This window comes from Mus caroli, unplaced genomic scaffold (assembly GCF_978045245.1).
Source record: "Mus caroli unplaced genomic scaffold, Mus_caroli_1 scaffold_4, whole genome shotgun sequence".
Taxonomy (NCBI): domain Eukaryota; kingdom Metazoa; phylum Chordata; class Mammalia; order Rodentia; family Muridae; genus Mus; species Mus caroli.
In genome coordinates, this window is record NW_028227259.1 from 64941760 (window position 1) to 64957471 (window position 15712).

At 37.7% G+C, this 15712-nt stretch overlaps 1 non-coding gene across 1 annotated transcript; it reads right to left on the reverse strand.

Moving 5' to 3' along the window:
- Positions 1-13839: 13839 nt before the first annotated feature.
- On the reverse strand, positions 13840-13971 carry LOC115031212 (small nucleolar RNA SNORA17). Its single transcript, XR_003836831.1, has one exon. It is a non-coding gene; the product is annotated as a small nucleolar RNA SNORA17 (small nucleolar RNA).
- Positions 13972-15712: the final 1741 nt, after the last annotated feature.

Here is a 15712-nt window from a genome sequence, read left to right on the forward strand (position 1 = left end):
AGTGTAATGTAGGCCCCTGGCATTTTTCATGTTACTATTAAATTCACTCTCCCTTTACAACTAAGTATCTCTACTATTGCTTTTAGATGGTAAAATAGAGTTAAAAGGAATAATAATTTTGAAGTCATTTCTGAATCCAATTCTGAAGCCCTCCCCTGTAAATCTTTTTTTTTAATAAGGTATTTTCTTCATTTACATTTCCAATGCTATCCCAAAAGTCCCCCCATACCCTCCCACCATAAATCTTAACATCTTTAAAATACAAATTACAGTTTGGTGTGAAAAAATATGTGGCGGGTAATTTCTAAGATAGTCTGCTTTAACTGTTAAAGTTTGTAGGTATTTATATTATGCTTACTAATTTGCCATTGGCCCCAACAATTGGAGAATGCCCTACCCTATATGAACTGCAGGCATTTCTCTCCTGTATTGTTCATCTGCTACGAGAAAGAAACTCCTGTGCTAGATATAACTTCTGAATAAAGGTTTAAAGCTGTGATAACTTCAGGCTTATGTAATGTTAATGTGTTTCTATTTTATTTTCCAATATTCTTTGAATTAAATATTAATTTTAGCAAAGAGTTACCAATGTAGCATAAAATATGGCTTTTTACAAATAAAAGCATCAACAATAACTGAAGAAAGCTGAATATTGTGCCAAAAAGAGATTTTAATAACAGTGTCATGGTCACAAAAGCCTACTGTTTAAAAATTAATTTTTAGTTTGAAAATGTTATGGGCAGCACCAGGAGTGCACAAAACATATTCTCTCATTATCAGAGCTGATTCTCAGAACATAAATACCGAATACTCCAAAGAAGGACAAAGAACACTTTGAAACCCAGAAGAAATGTGAAAATGTGCACAGCTGTCTCCCACTAAATTTTTTCTGAGTAAAAATGCTCATGAAAACAAAAAATGAACAGAAACATTGTTATGTTGATTGGTATGATGTATCACAATATCCCTTTATCTTGTGTTTAATAACTGTTTATTTGAGAAAGAAGAAATGTGATAATACTTTAAGTTAGCAAAATGATCTTAGAATATTTCTTTTTAGGACACTTATTTCCTCATTCAGTGTTCTTTAATTGCCTAATGTTAACCTGAGACCAGACTAGGTAATGCATACAAAGCCTTTTAGAGGCCTTATGTAGCTGGGTTCCAGTCAAGAGCACAAACAAAGCTCAATTACAAAGACAATGCATGCTGTGAAGCTAGTATATGGTTATCTGTGGAGATAATGGTGATTTAACTCAAGACTTTGACAAACAGTCCATATGTAGACTATGATCCATCAAGCATCCTCAACAAATACATCAAGTGGTACCTAGACAGAGCTGAGATACTCATCCTTAACTGAGGCTTGCAAAAGACTTTGATATGGGATGAAGACACTCTTATTCATATGGCTTATCTTTATCCTTGCCCCAGACTGGATACTTTAGTAATCTACACATATAAAAATTATATATGGCTCATTATACTGATGTGAGAAATTTTTATCCATGTAAGTTCAAATTATATCTGATTGAATAAAACTGATTATGTTTCTGTCGATATCCAGGAGGTTTTACAGTTTGCATCCATTTATAAATTTACTGTAGCATTCCTTATCTGAATATAAATGTGTGGCTGGCTGTTCAAGTTATCTTACATACAAGTTCTCATATCTCACCAATTCCTTTATTCATTAATGAGTCAAATAAATCTTTGACATCTGTTCATTTTATATTTGCGTGTGAGTCATGAATTTATTTCCTCCTCCCTTTCTTATTTTAAATTCCCTTTTCACAGTGGAATAAAAAAATCTTAAATCAGACCAAGTATCTGTATTCTGTTTTACTTATATTTCAAGAGAGTGACTCGGAATCCACACAGGATTCACAGAGTTTTATTGATGGAACGTATTGGCATTTACTCCTTTTGAAACTGAGAATGATGATCTGAAAGCATGAGTTCCAGGAAAAGTATGCCTTGGTTAGTGGAAAGATGTGGGGTAAAAAAACATCACATGACAGATACTTGAGAGATAGTTTAAGATGGAGAGAAATATTCACTCTGGCCAGAGTGCCCTCCGCGACACAATGCATCTTTCTAGAACTTCACTACATCACTGAAACACATGGTGACCATAATTTCTAGAAGCATTTAAGGTGTCTTCATTTGTTGTCACAGCAATAACACTCTTGCAAATAAAGTCAAAGTCTTACTATTTATATTAAATCACTTTAAGTCTTAAAAATATATATATAAGCAATCCTAAAATGGAAGGAAATACAGGCTTTGCATGTTCTTTGAATTAAAGGCAATGTTCTCATTTACCAGCTTGTCAGCAATATGGTATAAAATAGTTATGGATGTGTATAGATAGATATATGTAGCAAGGCCTTAAAATGGAAGATCTAACAATTCCCCAAGCCAAGTTACAAAGCACTTGGCCAAGAATGTATTAAATGGCTGTAAAATCTTATGCTGCTCAAGATGTATAAAAAATAAAAGTTAGAAAAGGCTATTTTAAATACAGTCAGAACAAAGAAAGGATAATAGTTTGAGGTGATTCCTTCATACCTTTGCCTCTTACATTGTTTCTCCCTTCTCTTCTGCCATATACCCTGGACCTAGGTTGGGTGGATGGGTGATGACATAGTTCAGGGCTAAGTACTCAAAAATCACTTTATTCTCAGCATTTTTCTAACCAATTTTAAGTCTCTGTCTTATCTATTACCCAATGCAAAAAGAATATTCTCTGACCAAGAACGAGCACATACCTTTATTGTAGGTATAAATAGAAATATTCAGAAGGAATTGTAACCACATTCCATTTAGCAAAATACCAATAATAGGTCCCACTCTAGGGCCTGTAACCTCTCCAGGATTGGGCTTTTGATCAGGTTAAGAGTATCAGGCATGTAATTCCTGATCCATTTGAGACAGTCAACTTCAAATTGATTCAGAAAGGACTTTGCTGCTCCTATAGCTGCATACTTTCCTGAGGTATATATTTTCCTGTCAAGTATTCCTGAGGTAATTTTTTATTGTTATTTGAAGAACCCTTTCTTTATTATATATAGTCTTTATTTACATTTCAAATGTTATCCCTTTTCCTAGTTACCCCTCTGAAAACCCCCTGTTCTTTCCCCCCTCCCACCCTGCTCACCAGTCCACCCACTCCTGATTCCTGGCCCTGGCAGTCCCCTATACTGGGGCATATAACCTTCACAGGGTCAATGCTGTCTCCTCCTATTGATAACCGACTAGGTCATCCTCTGCTACATAGGCAGCTAGAGCCATGCGTCCCACCATGTGTTTTCTTTCATTGGTGGTTTATCCAAGGGACCTCTGGAGGTACTGGTTAATTCATATTGTTGTTCCTCCTATGGGACTGCAAATCCCTTCAGCTCCCTGGGTCCTTTCTCTAGATCCTTCATTGGGGACCCTGTGCTCCATGCAATGGATGGCTGTGAGCATCCACTTCTGTATTTATCAGGCACAGAAAGAGCCTCTCAGGAGACAGCTATATCAGGCTCCTGTCAGCAAGCTCTTTTTGGCATTCACAATAGTGCCGGGTTGGTGGTTGTCTATGGGATGGATCCCCAGGTGGGGAAGTCTCTGGATAGTCCTTCCTTCAGGCTCTGCTTAACACTTTGTCTCTTTAACTCTTTCCATGGGTATTTTGTTCCCCCTTCTACAAAGGAACAAAGTATCCACACTTTGGTCTTCCTTCTTCTTGAGTTTCATGTGTTTTACAAATTGTACCTTGGGCATTCCAAGCTTCTGGGCTAATATCCACTTATCAGTGAGTACATATTATGTGTGTGCTTTTGTGATTGGGTTACATCACTCAGGATGATAGCCTTCAGATCCATCCATTTGTCTACAAATTTTATAAATTCATTGTTTTTAATAGCTACGTAGTACTCCTTTGTGTAAATGGACCACATTTTCTGTATCCATTCCTCTGTTGAGGGACATCTAGGTTCTTTCCAGCTTCTGGCTATTATAAATAAGGCTGCTATGAACATAGTGGAGCATGTCCTTATTACATGTTGGAGAATGTTCTGGGTACAATATGCCCAAGAGTGGTACTGCTGAATCTTCAGGTAGTACTATGTCCAAATTTCTGAGGAAACACCAAACTAATTTCCAGAGTGGTTGTACCAGCTTGAAATCCCACCAGCAATGGAGGAGTGTTCCTCTTTCTCCACATCCTTGCCAGCATCTGCTGTCACCTGAATTTTTGATTTTAACCGTTCTGACTGATGTGGAGTGGAATCTCACAGTTGTTTTGATTTGCATTTCTCTGATGACTAAGAATGTTGAACGTTTTTTAAGGTGCTTCTCAGCCCTTCGGTATTCCTCAGTTGAGAATTCTTTGTTTAGCTCTGTACCCTTTTTTCTAATAAGGTTATTTGGTTCTCTGGATTCTATGAGGAGACAGTGGTCTGTCTTTTATCCCTTTACCAGAAAGTGTTTTTCTGAATAGTAATCTTGTCACTTTACTGTCAGACACTCATGTCTCTATTAATGTTCAATTCTATGCTTTGGGCCAAAGTTTATGTAAGAGAGCAATTTAAAAGGAATTAAGGGATAAAATATAAATCTATAAATAACCGCCTTTAACCAGGAGGAGGTGACTGTCCCTTCATGGGCCTCAACAAGAACGCTGTTTTGTCTGCTTTCTTCACTTTGCCTAACCTCTGGCTATCCTTTCATGGAATACTTAAATTTTAAGGAGCATAATTGTGAAGTTCTCCCCTTTTCCCTCATTGAGTTTTAAATTGCATTAAAGAATTGTGATATTTCCACCTTGTTTTTTTTTAACTTATCACTATTTATTTTTACTTCACAAAATTATGTTATCCTGGAGACAGAATGTGAGGCATGTGTTCATTACAAGGGAGATATTCATTTTGAGGGGTGCTCCAGTATGCTGATTTCTACACTACTTAGCATTATCATTAAAATAAAATCAAAACACACACACACAAAATTCTAAACAAGTAGAATAGTGTTAACACGTTGAAGTAACATAAGAAGAGAGAGAGGACAAGATAAACACAAGAAAAGAGAGAGATGCAGAAAATATACCCCAGGGAGCACTGACTGAAAGAATCCAGAGGGAGAAAATAGGACATGAAAACTCATGCCCAGAACTGTATATCTGCCCAAATTTCTGGACTTAAAGTTGTTTGTGAACTCACTCAGTTGTTGTTGTCAATTGTTTATAACATTTTATATATATGTATATATATATATATATGTATATGTATATATATATATATACTAGAAATCAAAATCATATATGATAATAGAATACCTAGAGATGCCTGACATATTGATGTCTTTCCAACATTTCTCAATCATGTTCTAAATATTATGAGTTATTGAAACCTTTTTTTTATAGCATAACAGACTTTTCCATAGTAACTTGGGGCAAAGAGAGATACAAGTAACATGAATAAAAAAGACTTTAAATTTTATCAATGCAATGACAAGAAAGAAATATTTGATAACAGGAGTATGTCTTGATGAAGTTTCCAAAGAAATCCAACAAATGACAAGACAGTGTTTAAACTCTTAGGCATGGAGTCAACGTTATCTCACAAAGCCATAATACAAAATCATTTCCCTCTCTTTGAAATAAATGACTTGTTCCTATTTCCACGTTGTCCTGGAGGAAGAGAAGTTAGCTATTTAAAACCTTTTGTTTATGATACAAGGGTGGGGAAGGAGTTCAGAAGCTGTGTTGGTGTCTTTCCTTACCAACAGACTTCACTGTCTATTCAATACAGATTGTGTCAGATTACAGTGAGTGTAAAAGGTATAAACTTTCCAATCCTGGGCATTTAATTTAACTTGATAATGTTTCCAGAGGTGATCTCATATTGTCCAATGATGCATTGTCCATATTCTTTGTGTCTTGAAAACAAAATTAAATAAAGCATCGAGTGGTAGAGATACTGGAATATTGGGATATCTTTAAGAGTATCTGAGCCTTTCTTAGCCTTGAATACCATGGACCTGGGATTCAGGGTCTCAGAAACTCCTTCACTTTTAAAGCTATACTGAAACAGTGACTCTTAGTTCTTGTTACTGATTTGACTACAGAGGACGAGTTTCAGGAATAAGTTATTTGTTATAGTCTAATGGAAAGAATAAACAGAGAGCTACTGAACATCAGAGGTGGTCCACAGAAGTGATATATTGTCAAAGTGTTAGTCTGAAGGCTTTTCTAAATGACTTCTGGAAGGAATTGGATGAGGCCTGAAATAGAGTTTAAGCTGGTCAATCCACTAGGCCCAGCATGAGGTGTACAAGTGACCCCTGAGCTTTAGCTACATACACATATAGAGTCTCTAAGCAAGAAGTTCTCAGCTTGTGGGTCACAGCCTCTTTATGACCTGAAAGAGCCTTTTACAGGAGTCACACAGGACCATCAGGAAACACAGATATTTATATTATGATTCATAATAGCAATGAGGTAAAAGTTACAAAGCAACAGTGGAAATAAGTTTATGGTTGGCATCACCACAAATGAGGAAATGTATTTCAGGGTTGCAGTGTTAGGAAGGTTGAGAGCGGCCGCTTTAGGCAGACATGATCACTGAGGAGATAACAAAGAACTAGCAACTAGAACTAAAGTATGTTTTCCAAGCTGTTGCTCTGAGCTCCCTCCTCAACTAGACAAGAGTTGATCTCCACCGCTCTTGAGCAACAAAGCATGGATTTATTAAATGATACAGTAAAAAAAAAAAAAAAAAGAATATATTCAGCATAATGGAACTTATTTGAGTGACCATGTGACTCAGGTATCCTGAGAACTCCTTTGGACTTCATTTCATGAGTGCAGAGAGAGGAAGAGGCTAATTCATAGAGGCCATAATATAAAGGATCCTTACCTTAATTGACAGATAGGTTATTATATAACTTAGATTAAGACACTTGTACGTGAGCTGGTCATCCTAAATTTTTAAGAATATATGTGCCCAAGATGAATGCACATGAGATGATAAATTGTTTCTATATTCCTAAAATATTTCTTCAAAAACAGACTCTTGCTCATAAACTCTTGGCTAAAACTGGCCTTGTTCATTGCTGCTGTAAACAGAAAGCACTGTGCTACTAATTATTCATGCATAGGTTGTTTTCCTAATGAAAAGGGATGGCCAAGGGGATGTTGCTTGCCTATCTTATTAATTGATGGCCATAAAGATGCTGCACCTTATACTGCAGCCCATCAGACTAGAGATATATTCCAAAAATTATGGTTGATGCCATTGACATTCTCACATTTTCGTGGCAACATTTGGATAACTTTCATGGCCTTAAAAATTTACAACCATCAATCCTTACTTATTTCTTAGGAAGCTAAATGTCTCCTTAATATATGTAGACAAATATGAACCAGCAAATGTAACATTACATTGTTTATTACAAAAAATAGAAAAGTCTAACAATACAGTGAAATTTGTAGATTTCCATGATACATACCTAAGTGCACCAATTTTAGAAGTTTAGTTTTGAAAAACAAAAAAGTGAAAGTTAACTATTTCACTCTTAATTATCGTACTGTAAATGGGAAATTGATAGTTCAACAAAGGTTGTACATTGATTCAGAGAGCCAGAGAAGTTATCAAAGGTATTGCTAGCTTTATATTAATTACTAACTCCTTTATTTAATTTAAGGATTTTTTTCTGTAAATAAATTATTACCAGTTATAGTATTTGATAAAGGTAATGAATATTCTATTCTTTTTGCTGTGGCAGGAAATTAAGGGCTAGATAAAGTAGCACTAGACCAATAACATTTAAAAGAAGCCAGATAGCAGAAGACTATAACCTCTTCCCCGATTAGAGTACATGTAATAAGCAGTAGGCAGGAGAAAAGCCTTCAGTACAATAACATGAAAGAGGAAGTACTAGGTAAATGAGCTTTTCTGGGTTATAAGTGTTTCAGCATAGCAGCTTGGGGTGTGCACCATTTCTTGGCTTGCTAGTACATTCATATTCTCACAAGTGTCTTTCCTTTCATAATAAACTGTTCCTATTTCTCTTTCTAACCATGTACCCCCTAGTGTGTTTATCTCTCCCGGGATACAAGAACCTAGCAATTTCAGAGGATGCCTTCCAAACTCAGATCCGCACCAATAAACTTATTTTTCCCTCAGTATATAAGATATTAAATAAAAATACATAAAACACTTTTTTTGAAAACAGAGCACTTCTTGAAAACAAGTAAAACAAAGCAATAAATCAATAGAACTTGTTATGCTTCTCATGAAGATCACAGACATTGTTTGGCATGAATGGGAATTCGTTCCATTGAACAGGCAGGATTTGTTTCTCAGGATTCCATTATGTTGGTAGTGACAACCTCTCTTCTTTCTTTTACTTCCATTATCTGACTGTCCCTGTCTTAAAAATTCATAGGAATTCCTGGCTGCAATGGGGCCTAGAGCTAACTCCATACCATAGTTTTCCAGTGAATCAGCATTAGACTGGAGAACTGCAGAGCTTTGCCACCAGTCCACAGAAACTCAAACCCAGTCTAAACTAGGACACTTCTAGTTACCTGGATGCATATGACACATCTATCTAACCTGTTGCTTATTTGTCATAGAAACCCATATCCCACGTGTCAACCATGGGAATAACATTGTCTTAAGATGCTTCGTAATGGGCTGGAGAGATGGCTCAGTGGTTAAGAGCACCGACTGCTCTTCTGAAGGTCCTTAGTTCAAATTCCAGCAACCACATGGTGGCTCACAACCATCCGTAACAAGATCTGACACCCTCTTCTGGAGTGTCTGAAGACAGCTACAGTGTACTCACATAAAATAAAATAAATAAATCTAAAAAAAAATAGATGCTTCGTAATATACAAGGACAAATTAAGTCTAACACAAAAATTCATCAAAGGTGCATACATCAATATTATTTGCAGTTTAAAAATATGAATGAAACCTATTATTGTCCTTGGAGACAGTCATTCTGAATAGAATGAAAGGGTGGGGTGGTGAAAGCATATGGGGAAAGTTAGCTGGGAATTTCTTTGGACGACTAACAAGCTAAACATACAGAAGACTGTCCAGGAAGCAAACCTCCAAATGAAAAAGGACCAACCGTATCTCTATACATGTGGAGCACACACGTGTGGACCTGGTTGTCTCTCTCTCTCACACACACACACACACACATACACACACACACACACACACACACACACACACACACGTGCTTATGTATATTTGAATAGATACTGTTTTCTCGTGAGTCAAGATTCAACTAGAATGCCCCTAAAATCAGATTTTCTGGGGCAGTAAGCACACTGGGTTTCATAGTGCAAGACTTTCCCCTGTTCTGTTTATTAGATGTTCTAGTTCAAGTCACCCAATCCATTTCTGAAGGCCTTTGGAAAGGTTGATGTGGCCTAAGTATGGTTATGTGTCTTCCATGAGTCCCAGATAAAACTTATTTGTGTGCTTATTGTAAAACAGGAGAGAAAAAAAAAAACAAGTTTGGAAGACAGAATATACTTTTGAGCTCTCTAGATTGAATATTATATAGGATCATTCTTTGAAAGTAAGGGGATGACCATAAACTGATCTTGAGTTGACAAAAGTATTTATTGACATAAAATTGCTTCATAAAACTCCATTTTTTGAAAACTTCATACTATATAAAATGCCTCTAAATTGTCTGATAAATATGAAGAGAATCTTCCTAATACATTCAAATTAGCAAAGAATAAATTGACAACCAATTTCAAAATTCCTGAAATTATATGATGAATATGTCAAGTCTGAAACATGTCTTTTTTTAATTAATCATTCATTCATTCATTCATTCACTCTTTCATTTTACATTCTGATTCCTCCATCCCTTCTTCCAGTCTCCCTCTCACAAAGCTCCTCCCCCATATCCCCTCTCTTTCTCCTCTGATAAGGAGTAAGGCCCCTCTGGGTACCAACCCACCCTGGCAAATCAAGTCACTGCAGGACTAGGCCCATCTACTGAGGTCAGACAAGGAGCTTCAAGTAGGGAAACAGGATCCACAGGGAGGCAACAGAATCAGGGACAACCCTCCTTCCAGTTGTTGGGGGACTAGCATGAAGACCAAATGGTACATCTGGTTCATGCGTGCAGAGGGCCTAGGTTTAGCTCATGTATGCTCTTTGGTCTCCTTTGGGAGCCACCAAGGGTCCAGGTTACTTGACACTGTTGGTCTTCTTAGAAGTACACACATTTTAAATAGAAGAAAGCATATTTTCTTTGAAACCCTTTTCATCAAAATGTATTGATTATATGTAAATAACTACTTGTTTCTAAGTAATAGTGTCTCATTAAATACTGTACTAGCCAAAATTTTGGAGCTGCTGTTTCAAGAATAGATATTCACAGCCTGCAGAGTGTCTTCACACTTCTCCTACTGCCTTCAGTGTCACAGTTTTTACATTTTCTTGGTTTATATTATCATTTGACTTTTCAGTATTTACAGCATCTCTCCCGCTGTTTTTGAAAATGTAATATTTTAAAAAAATGTGCAGTGTTTATCTACACTTGGCCATTTCATTGTTTTCTGCTTATGTGATTCTCTTGTAGTTAAAGATACATTTCCTTTGTTCTTACTGTGGATAAAGTGAGGAAAGAAAACAAGCCAGGCCCATTCGTCAGCGACATCCAGCACATATATCAGGCTCATCTGCACAGTAATCAATGCTAACTAATGCCTAATTGTTTTTTAGTTTTAATTGATCATTGAATTCTCAACTTTAAAACTGTAGAACACCGTCAAGAATAAGAAAAAGGAGAAAGAAGATAATAAGGAAAAAGGAAGGAAGGCAGGGAGGGAACATGAGGAATGTAGGGAAAGGGGCCATTACAAGCACAGCAAAAGCAGAAGTGAGAGAAGCAGGAGAATATGGAGACATAGAATGAGGTAGAGGGGGAATAAAAGCAAGCAAGGAAGAAGTAAGAAAAATCAGGGAATTGAGGAACTGAAAAATGAGGAATTCTATTTAGAGGGAATGAATTGCAATAACTCGTGCCCCAATTATGCTTTCTAGAAATCAGAATTATGTAAACTAGTTCTTCCCATCCAGCATTTGTAAAATTCTTGACAGTATTCCTATGGAAAGGAATCCTTCATGATCTACGCTGTAACCACGTTCATCACAAAATTACTGCACAAAATTGCATCAGTTGTACAAAAGAATACAACTTGGTTTCCAAAATATTGTCTTCCAAATGTATTCTGATGCTTATGTAATTACATTTACTTATGAATACAGTACAGAATCTGATTTTGAGAAAGCTTCTGCACCAGTTTGTGACCCAGCATCCTTACGTATAAACACAATGTTTACTAACATCTACCTGTAAATATTCAGTGTCACAAAAAGATCATGACTTGTATAAAATAAATTCTTATTAACCAAGTTATATCTCAAAAACAAATTAATAATAAGTAAATCTGCTACTATTTCCATACATTTATCTGTCTGGTTAATTTTAAAACATTAAAAAAGACATATTTTTCAGATTTGCCTTAAGCAAATTCTAAGAGTTTGTGTGCCTGTTTGTTGTTTTCTTGTTTACTTGTTTTAAAAAGAGGAAGAAGGGGAGATAGATCACTTCAGGTCAACTGGAGAATTGAAACAGGAAAAAAAAAAGGAAACCAAAATAGAATATGTAAATGAGACTGTTGCAATTCTGTCCTAGGGACTTTTAAAAGACAATAGAACACATTGTAGACTATTTCCCCTAAGGAAAACTACAATAACATATTATTATTTTTCTTTTTTAATCATCATAGGTATTATAATAGCTGATTTTTAGGTACTTTGTGTATTTTTAAAACTAAAATATTCATTTGTATTTCTTTTTTGTTTTTGTTTCTTGTTTATTTTTTGTTTGTTTCCTTGTTTATAATTTCTTCGAGAATTTCACATCATGCACCCACTGCAATCCTAGCCCTCAGACCTGCCCTCCACCCTTAAAAATCCACCCAGAAAAAAAAAACTCACCTTGTGGGAGCTGTGGTGTGTCCCAGCGTGTCCCACAGTAAACCTTCTGTCCACATTGTGTTGCTTGCAGATGCTTATTGCAATAACACGTTGGTCTGGTATAAGCCCTTTGACTTTGCCACTCTATCAATACTGGATCCTCACTGTGACTCTTCTTGGATATCCTGCCATTGCCCTGTATCATGGAGATCCTGCAACTTGGGCTCTGTATCAACAGCCTCCCATGCACTCAAGCAGTTAATCGATGGGGTAGATGTTGGGGTCGGCCAATATAAAACCCTCAATTTGGGCCTGAGAGGCATCTGAGCTGCTCAGCCGGTCAGCTCTACTGCTGGCTCCTCGGGACCAGCTCACCAGCAACACCTCTGGAACTAACCCCCGCTCTATCCTGTTCCCCAGGTGAGGTGCATGGCCCACACTCCTGAGTGTTGCAGCTGATGAGGGACATGACCAATTCTCCTACTTTCATGACTTTGGAGCCAACTCTCCAGCCAGCCGTAGATGGTGAGGGACGACAAGGGGAGGAAGTCATCTCTCTGTCCTCCATACCACCACCCAGTAGACAGGAAGCAGGGCTGGCTCCCTCATATCACAACCCCTATATCCAGGGCCCAACTCTACCTTGCCGTCCAGGTGATGTGCAGGGCCTGCTCTCCAGAGTGCTGCAGAAGGTGAAAGGCAGACAGCCCTCCTGTTCTGAAGACCTTGCAGGCATCTCTCCCGCCTGCCTTACGTGGCAAGGTCCAAGGTTGGGCATCTCTCCTTTGCCCATGTCCCATCAGGATAGACAAGTGGCTGGTGGGGTCGGCACTCCTACATTTATACCCTCAGGCCAGCTCGCCCTCTTCCCTGTGACCAAGGTTAGCTGTGTTGGGCTGCCCAGCTGAGATACAAGGTCTACTTTCCCTAATGTGCAGCTGATGAGGGGCAGGGACAGCTCTTCTGCTTTTATGACCCCAGGTCTTATAACTAATGCAGTAGGTACCTCTCCCTTGTCCATGGTACCATATGCAAGATGAGTGGGAGGACCAGATGTCCAAAGCTCTTATCCTCGGGGCCAGCTCACTTGCTCTCCAGAGTACTACAGCTAGCTAGGGCAGGGAGAATGTTCCTGCTGTCAGTCCCCAAGACCAGCTCTCTCACCATGGCCAGGTGAGGAGTTGGGCCAATTCTTTACAGCCCTCAGACATCAACATATCCCCAGTAGACAGTCCAGACCAGGGACATCCTCTTGGCCTTTGATTGTAACAGACCACTGCTGCTGCTAGGCCAAGGACTCAGAAGTAGCAAGCCCCATGGCAGCACAGGACAGCACAGGATTCCACCATGATCCCCGGTGGTATCACCAGCTGGCTATTCACATCAGGCTATTCCTTGAGTCTCCAGCCCTCCCTCTCTTTATTGTACCTATTCTTCTATTTCTCCACCACTTACCTGCTCCTCTTAGTGGCCCCTGGTGTCTCTAAGTCTCTGAGGTTATCTCAGGAGTGGTTTCAGGAGTGCTTTGCCCTGTTCATGAACTATAACAGTGGAAATGGAGAGTGACCATCCTCCCCAGTCCTGGATGGTGTCAGACTGGTGGTCATCTCAAGCTAACTTCCTGTCCAGGTCCCATGGTGCTGGTTGCTTCAGGCTTGCTCCCTGCTTAAGTAACCCTTCAGAAGGGTTGTCTGGTTCATTTCAGCCTGGCTCAGGGCAAGCAGTCCCAGTCAGTTTTCTTCTAGTCATAGGCTTACTCCCCATACTGGGAACCTGTTCATGCCTGCCTGATGCCAGATTGGTGGTTGCCTCAGTCTGGCTTTTTTCAGGGAATGTTAGACTTCTAATTATTCAGACGTTCATAGGTCAGATCATTGTATGTAGGCAAATCCTCTCTCCTCTCTGCCAGCCACTGATGTATTTGTGAGACAACAGCCACACCTCCAATATTTCTAGGGGCAGGGGAAATATTATTCTAATGACTCCAATCTGTCTTTGACCTGGTGGACCATAACTCTTTTTATTTTCATGCTGCCATACAGATGTAACATTCAGACATCCACAGTGGAAATGGAGAACTGTAGAAAGCTTTGCTTTAGGAGGACAAAGATATTGACAGAAAAAGTAAAAGCCCAAGAGAATATAGGTGACTTGAGAAGTGGCTAGTTATCCACTGCTGAGAGCAAGCTATGATGTTCACTTCTGGTAGATGCTGATAATAGCACTCTGGAAGGGTAAACTTCATAGACATTGAAAGGCAAAGGTTTAATTTTAAGAGATTCACATACAATAAATGTTTCTTCTCATACTAGCTGTGATATTTCAATAGAAATAAACTTAGACAAGAACCTTACCTTTTTTATCATTATGATCAGACCACAGTTAAAATGTTGATCTAGATAATCCTATATATGAAGTACACATGCATTTATATGTGGTTAAAAATCACATTACTTTAATACAGGATTTTTCTTCATTTTTTTGAAAGTCCTAGTTTTTTTTTTTGTTTTTTTTTTTTTTTTTACTACAGAAATGGCTATTAACTGGGAACGGTATTCTCAAATGCTGTCATTCTCAGCCTCATGATGTTGTAGCCAAGAACAGGGCACATTTTGCCTAATTGCACTGGAATAGAGCTGAAAGGTACACACCTCAAAGCATGCATATATATACTGGGTAACTATATTTATGTAATTTTTATTTATAAAATTTTATTTCAAAAGAACATAGTGTCAGAGATTACCTGTTTACCATGTCTCACGATTACAATATTTTTTTTGTGCTTACCATAATCTTGCATTGTTTTGCTTAGCATGGCCCTGGAAGCAATATCCATACTACACACACACACACACACACACACACACACACACACACACACATATATATACTGTATGTCATCATATATATGTATAAATAGATAGATAGATAGATAGATAGATAGATAGATAGATAGATAGATAGATCGATCGATAGATAGATATAGATATGGATATAGATGAAGATATAAATATAAATACATATATATATGTGTATATAATGTATGTTTGTGTGCATATACATGCCATATAATCAATGCATGCAGTAGAAAAATAATTGACACCCTCTAGATCTGTGTAACTATACTCCATGTTGCTAGTGCTTCAAGAATATTGCCTAACAATACATTTCTCTGAACAAATCCCTGCAGCTAAGCAATACATGCCTATAATTTGATAGGATGGGAGAAATTTTTCAGGGCTTGAATATATAAATTTACTCCTTGGAAGGCATTGCCTAATGCTGGCAATAATTATAGTCCTTGTATTTGAGCTTTAATGACTAAAAACATCCTGGCATGGAGTTCCCAGCTGTTGTCTCTTTCTCTTTCATTCTTATTATTTTATCAAATTAGACCAAGAGAGATAGTTAAAGGTCATAGCTGATTGGCAGTTATGGAGTATGGTAAGCCATTCTTTGAAAGTGTAAATCAATTTAGGGTGCCCTAACAGTATAACCATAGACTTGGTGTACTACAAAGAGAAGGTTTGTCTTTTTTTTTTTGGGGGGGGTTGTTTTGTTTTATTTTTTGTTTTTTTGTTTTTTGTTTTTGTTTTTGTTTTGTTTTGTTTTGTTTTGCAGTTTTGTGGGGTGAGAAATTCAGCATCATGGCACTGGCAAATTGTGTGTCTGATGAAAGTCTATTTCACAGCTCATAGATGGAG